The sequence below is a fragment of the Malurus melanocephalus genome, unplaced genomic scaffold (assembly GCF_030028575.1).
Source record: "Malurus melanocephalus ecotype Western Australia unplaced genomic scaffold, MMel_1.1 scaffold_79, whole genome shotgun sequence".
Lineage (NCBI taxonomy): Eukaryota > Metazoa > Chordata > Aves > Passeriformes > Maluridae > Malurus > Malurus melanocephalus.
In genome coordinates this window covers 887,646-895,105 of record NW_026623311.1, presented here as the reverse complement: position 1 = coordinate 895,105, position 7,460 = coordinate 887,646, and the positions used below count along the sequence as shown (strand labels likewise).

The following is a 7,460-nucleotide window of genomic DNA, read 5'->3' as shown; positions in this document are numbered from 1 at the left end:
TTTGTGGATTAATTTTCCTCACATTTGTAAAGACATCTCCCTCTCATTCCTTTCATAAGGTTGCACAAGGTCCTGTCCAGGTGTTTTTTTTTTCCTTCTTCAAGGGCATAGATCCTACCATCTCTGACTGTCTTTAACACAACTTAACAGGCAGACACTCCAAAATGAGGTACCTCCCCTTTTAGTTTTARCAACTCCCCCTTTCACCAGAAGAGATGAATGTGGGAAGATGTAAGTGAAAAAATAAGTTTACTCAAAAATGAAACAGTAACTGGCAAAAATAATGGTGATGATCACTAGATGCAAAGTTGCTGAATCTCATGGACTTCCTGGAAACATAGAGAAACAAAATGGCAGAGAACACACTCCCAAGATAACACCCTCCACAAATGATCTTGTGGTCTGAGAGACAAAGACAGAAATGGAAGACAAACCCATCCCCAAAGACAGATCCTCTGCAGACAACCATATAGTCTGAGAGGCAAAGATAACGGACAAATCCTGCTCAGCTCAACCTTCCCCTGGAACAAAAAACAAGAAGGTAGGAGCCTTTGAAGCAGTTCTGGTGGCAGACGGGGTATGCTGGCATTGCCTAGGGAGCTCTGGCCCTATGGTGTCAGCTGCCCTCCTTTCTTTTGGTGACTGTGAAATTGTGTGTTGATACCTATGGTATAAGTCTAAGTTACAACATGCTTGTGAGGCCTATTGATTGAAAACTTTATATAAACTTTTTTACATATTATCAATATACATTGTTAACAGCTTTCAATATCTTATCACAATAGCCTTTTCATATATTGCTTTTAAGTTTTTATATAGCGTATTAGCAACATACAGTGTACCAGCTGGATGTAATCCTGCCAGCTGGATTAGTGCCTGGACAAAGTAGAATCACCAAGAAGCATAAATCAAAAAAGTTCTGTAGAAGTAGACWGGTAGATGCTATAGTAAGCAACAGTAGAGAGCACTAATGAGTGCACAAGACAGCTGAAAAATTGAATATTAAGACCTGGAAGACTGGGAAAAAAACCAACATGAATATCACAACCGTGCATGCCCTGAAGACAAAGGTGAAAAGTCCACCATGATGAAGAGGATCGTCTCTCATTAGTGGTAGACCCCCACAGCCACTGAACTGAGGATGATGCAGGCATATTGCAGAACTGTGATATCATRYATYTCTGAACCCAYATATGGTGGTGGGCATAGTGATGATGATAATGTTATGCAATACTTACTGTATAAATACATGCCAATTTTAAGCRAAGGCAGGTGGGTTAGGAGGAGGGATCCCCTCACCCCCAGTGCTACACAGCGCTGCAATAAACAAATACCTGCTMTATAGACACYGGTCTATGSGGTTTTATTTCTAGCCTTTTCGGGCACCARTGTATGTGTGTGTGTGAGGTCAATGCAGCTGCTCACTGCCTCCTCCTGCCACCTGCTGTACTCAGCCAGTGTCAGTGCTGCTGTCACCAGTCACTGTCCCGAACGGGAGGAATGGGGAGAAGAAAGTGGACCACTGAGCACCRAAGAACTGCAAGCTGGTTGCTACTTAGAGACCTGTCTAAAGCAACCTCCTCAAGGGCCTGGAGAGAGACAAAAAAAGGTTTCTGCCTTGCACCATCTCAGTTTCCCTGCAAGAATGAAAAAGAAAGGCAATAGAGCTTCTGCTTTAGTACCCCAGACTTTAAAAGACCCTGGCACCCATCAATCTCTGTGGTTCCGTTTCTGGACACCAGATCTTAAAGAGACAGTAACAGTTTTTGGCATAGAACAGATAGATATGGAATGCAATTACATTTTGGRTTATGAAGGACATTGGCCAATCTGCATAACTGTTCTGAAAGTGAAGAATCTTTTTCTCCTCTCCAGTCAGAATTTCTGTTGTTTTAGTWTGAGTTTGTTACCTCTTACTGGGTATCTCAGAGAGCGGCTTRGCTTATTTTTCTCTATAAACCAATGTAGATGGTTGAAGACAGCAATCAGATTTAGGCTTCTCTTCTCTTGGCTGGATAAACCCAATTAGATCAGCCYCTCCCCCTCATATATTATGAGGCCCCTAGTAGACCATTCTTCCTGCTTGTCAAGGYCAATGTGAAGGACAGGCCTGCCTTTGCATATCATGTGCTCCCTGCAATTTTGTGTCACGCCAACTTGCTCAGTGTCCTTCTGTCCCCTTTTCAAGGTCATTGGCGATGATATTAAACAGTGTCAGCCTCAGTGTTGACCCTTAAGAAATCCTCCTTAACTGGGCTGCCAGCTGTATGATCACTTGTGGTTAGTCATAGAGGAGCCATTTATATTCAGCTTTCTGGTATAACCAAAGGTTTTCCTATTTTACTTTTCTCTTTCTTTCTCTTCTCTCTCTCCCTCTTAATACAGATATGTACACACACATACACAGACACACAGACACACACACACACACACACATTCTGCAGTTTCTGTTACATAAATTGACACAATTACAGGGAAACAAATTTGACACAGAATAAGCTAATTTTTGCTTYTCTGCTAAATTTTCCACTGCTCTTTTGGATTTTTCCTCTAATATAAATCCAGACACACCAGTTGAACACATCTGCTGGGTTATCACTGCATAGTACTCACTGTTGAAAAGAAATATATGGGAGTTTTTTCAAGTTAGTGTACTACAGGACACAAAAAGCTTCYGTTTCCAATAGTCCTCACGGACATTGTGTAGGAACCTGTGTGAGTCAACACCTAGTTCAGGGTGCAAATGACATGTCATATTTTTATCTCCCTTCTCCAACTTTTTCCTTCATTACCATATTTTCTGAGTGTTCTGTGCATATTTCTTCAATACTGCMATACCTTTTATTAAGATCTTTTCTTTTCCTCTCTTCTTTGGATATTGGAAAACAGCTCTGTTGCCACTCATCATTGCTACCAATCAGTTTAGAGGTACACTCTCTTTTGATTGTGAAAATAACTCTTCTTTCTGTTACCATGACATCAAAGATTTTTTTATGTGTAATTTCTGAAGTATTCTTAGCGCCTCTTCTCACTATCAGGAGAACATACAAGTGGTAAATTGTCRCAGAAGGGAAGACTCGGACCACTCAATATGAGTTATAAGCGAGCTTCCATTTATTGCAAACAATGTCTAAGTTTTATAGCRYACATAATTAGCTCATACATATTCTGTAATACATATATYTCATAGGTCCACGTCCTAAACGTCAACTCCACCTTTAATGATTCACTTACCAATTTCCCTTATCTACTTCCAMTTTTTCCCAGGGCTAACTAACACAAGTATCTTGTAGGGAGTTTCCAGYRGCTTAAAAACATGATGTCCTTGCATTGCTTTCTTATTGCTTCAGAAGAATTGTTCACACAATCTCAGCAATTATTCTAGCTGAGTGCGATACTTGTATTTTTCCATCTCGCTAAGGTGTAACATGTCTACGTGACCCTTCTCAGCTAGCCAGCCTTCCACAGTAAATTATCTGGCATGGTCCTCCTTACARTTTTACTGCAAGCTTGGTTACTTTTACTTGGTTTATGTGATAGAGGAGGGAGAGAGTATTGGTTACAATGATCTATTTAAAATTTCTCATGGTTAAACTTTAAGGTATTTATTGAAAAAAACCCTCAACCTTATTGTAAAATTAAGTAAATTCTGTGATGCAACATTGGTAGAATYCTTCTTTTCCTTGAAATTACATAAAGTAGGAAAAGCTGACTAGAAATCACAGGCATGTGACTATTCTTTGCTAGATCTACTACATGTCAGCTTGTCTGTACATGTGACAGATGCAATGGTGCAAGTGCCTTGTGTGCTGGTTAGAAGTGTAGTTAACTGAAGAAGATGTACATGGTAAGCCAAATAAGTTGGATTTTGCATGGACATTGGAGATGCTTTGTGTTCATAACGGGGATCTCGGCAGTACATAATACTACTCACCCAGATTTTCCAGGTAGAACTATGGATGCTCAGAAACTTTGTAGCTAGATAAAGTTTGTAGCTAAATTCTTCACTCAAAATAGGTTGCCCGCTGCGAGCAAATCAGAAGTTGTGACTTAAACATTGTTATGAAGGAATTTTTGTCCATTATGGCAAAACTGTATAAAGGAACTGCCACCTCCAAAGCCCACCCCTTCCTGAATATGCCTCTTGACTGGAACTCTGGACTGTGAGTTAAGCCACCTAAAGGAAACCTGAGAAGATAAAGGTGACACTATTGTCCAATTATCTCAGGTCTGGGAAGAAATAAGCAAGGCTGAGGGAGAAGAATATATCTACARAGAAAGCCAGACCCARCAGCTGTCCTGAAAATCAGCTCTGGCTGGGTTTCAGGTGGGGAGGCCATAGCCAACAGACTTATTTCCTGAGGCCAGGTACGTATATACTTCCAACCAAGGATGGAGAAGGAGAGTTTTGGGTGTGTGGCATAACCTCTAATCAGRGAGARTTAAMACCCATCCTCCCTTACACAAAMTGGCTCAGTTGTAAACTCCTCCACRTCCCGGGAAGGCCACATCCACATGGGACAGTCCCATGAGAGGCAGGTGAGTGTCATTCTGTTACTAGTACCATGTTATTASTACCCTACAATTATGGTTTTCAGCTTCAAAATAGTTTGGTAGTTTAACTGCAGTTTAACTTCTTCATTTTTTTACATTTTACTCTCTGTCACTGCTTCCTGGCCAGGACTCTAAATGATCTTTAATTCYATGGCACCTCTTAAAATCCTTTCCCCATTCCTTTGTCCTCTGAGAAGGAGGACCTAAGTTTGTGTATAATATTTATCAATTTATACACTGTCTTGTGTTATCTCTACTTCTTTTTTATTCCTTTCTTAGCAAAGTTTAATAATTTTATTTGCTTTTTTTCACACTACTGAGCATAGATAAGACATTTTCACACAAATAYCTGTCTTGTAACAGGTCAGGGCTCTTCCTGTTAAATGTGAAGGTAGGAGGGTTTCTCCCCACATGCCTTGGTTTACACTGAGCTTCTCTAAATTCCATTTTTTGCCCATATATCCAGTATCCAAGGACTMTTCTGCTAGCAGTTCTTCTCAGCCTGCCATATTTCCCTAAATAACACTCTATTGTCAGCAGACTCTGAGCCTACCATTTCCAGATCCTTGAGAAATATGTTGCACAGATCAGGTTCCAAAACACTTCCTTGTGGGACTCTACTGATGACCACCTTTTCATGTGAAAAAGGACTACTAACTGTCTTACTTACTATCTTTCATTCAGTTATTTACCCTGAAATTATTTATCTATTAGCAGTGTAACTTTTAAGATCTGATGACAGACCTTCCAGAAATCCATGGTCAGGATTCCAGGATCTATCTCTTTTAGCCACAAGGGACTAATAAATACTTCAGTGAGGTTGTGAGGCGATTCTTCCCTTTACAAAAGCTCTTTTGACTCATCCCTATTACAACATCTTTATGCATATGCTCACCAATTCTAATCTATTTTACAGTTTCCATGAAATTGCCTGCTATGGACAKCAGGACTGTACTTTTTGAGATTTCTTATGGCATTCTTTTAAAATCAGCTTTCAAATGTCAGCTGTGGCTGACACAATCCTGTCTTCTGCTACCAAATCAGTTATACCCTGGAAGTTTTTCAGGGCAGTTTGTAGTTCACTCTTGAATTCTTTTAGAATTGCTGGTTATATACTATCTGATCCTGGTGATTCATTATTATTARTTTTCCATATATGTTCCATAACATATATGGAATCTTTCGAGACATAAGCCCTACTGTGTCCCCTCATCAAAAAGAAGAGCTGATTAGGGAATCTCATCCACCTCTAATGTAGTGAATACAAATATAAAGAATTAATTTAGATTTTCTGTTATTTTCTCTCTATGCTCTTTTAAATTGCTTTTAATTTTCCTGGTGCTGCAGTCTGTCAGGCAGAGAGCCAGAGCTTGAAGTGTTTGAAAGGGGATTTATTATTAGATTTTATGCCTTATGCAAGTTGTTCCTCAAATCCTTTCAGATGGTCTCATGGTGTGGTTTACTTTTCATCTGTCACAATTTCAGATTCTATTTTCAATTTTATGTCCAAATATAGCTTTTGGAAGGATGCTTCTAAAAAGTTGTCCCCAGCAACAGGCATTTTATCAAATGAAAGCAGATATTGGTGGATGACTTYTTTTTTGCTTGTCCATAGGGGCTTTATGTAAGCAAGGAAAGGACAAAAGAGAGAGATCGCTATGTGCTGCAATTGACTGCACCTASAGCACCTTATAACTCTCTTGCCTTTCTGGAAGTATACACAGTACTGTATTAAATTACTGCTTCTGGCTGCAGGGATTGTAACCCCAATGGCATTTGGAAATACAGAGAAACAGGTTCTTTAAAAATCAGGAACTCTAGGAAATCCTTTGCACAAAAGGGTATTGTGTGTGTGCAGGAGACTCAYACTGAACATCTAGACTTGTAGTTTATTGGCTGTTTTCCATTTCATCTTCCTCATTATGACAATCTAGCTGTCTTTACATCAAGATATGTCCTGAGYAGTCAGGCTGAGCACTAGGGCTGACTGGTTCTTAAAAGTTACTAYACCATGATGCCAGTTCAGGTGTGAATATGTTTCTATTAGAGATTTGTCCTCCTTGGCATGCATGCTGACACAGACCCAGGCTAGCATTTTCCTTCCTTCTGCTTGCCTACCTCATCTCCCTCTCTCCCTTGAAGGCAAGGCAGTTTACTATCATCCTTGCAGCATATAGGAGTGATGTCTGTAAGGGCCCTGAGTACATCTCTCCCATGTCCCYTCCCCCCACTCTGGGTGCTTGTCTGGATGAGCTTAGCATCAATTTCAAAGGGTGMCAGCCTCTTGTTATTTCTCCCACCACTTTAAAACAGCTGCTCTCTTTCTTTCTGCCTGAACTATGTTGCAAATATGCTTGTGCCTAACCTCTCTGATTCTTACCCACTGGCTTGACTTCYGTCTTGAGCTGCCCAGTCACTACAGGCTTACATGGCAACCTTACCTGTTGCCTGGACTGTTGGTGAACCTGCTTTGCTCTTCTTGYTTAGGTATGATGGAATTTGCTGACTCTTAGCTCCCAGGTCTACCTTCCACATGGAGCAGTATGTCCCAGCTACATCCTGACAGTCATACTGTTCAGATGAAAAAAAAGCAGCTTTCTGAGCAAAAAAATGGGTGATAAAAGGCAAAAGGATGGGAAGATGAATATTCAAGCATAATATTCAAAGTAGAAACAAAAGATATGTTTTAAGAGCGCATGTATGATACAGCGGGGAGATCCTTTCCACTATCCCTGAACTCAAAAGAAGAAATSATGAGGAAAATATAAAAAGACTATTTTGGTCAAACTAAAGAAGAAAATAAAATCACATGCCTGTAGAGAAATTCTGGGCAATTAAGTTAAGACTATCAGAAATGGCTGGAATTGACCCAACGCAAATTTAAAATAGGAAAAAAAAAAAGCAGA

At 40.0% G+C, this 7,460-nt stretch overlaps 1 long non-coding RNA gene across 1 annotated transcript; it reads right to left on the bottom strand.

The window, feature by feature from the left end:
• Positions 1–1,183: 1,183 nt before the first annotated feature.
• Positions 1,184–7,137, bottom strand: LOC130574309 (uncharacterized). The gene is made up of 3 exons (XR_008965421.1): positions 6,996–7,137; positions 3,935–4,025; positions 1,184–1,637 (listed from the first exon to the last, which is right to left on the bottom strand). It is a non-coding gene; the product is annotated as an uncharacterized LOC130574309 (long non-coding RNA).
• Positions 7,138–7,460: the final 323 nt, after the last annotated feature.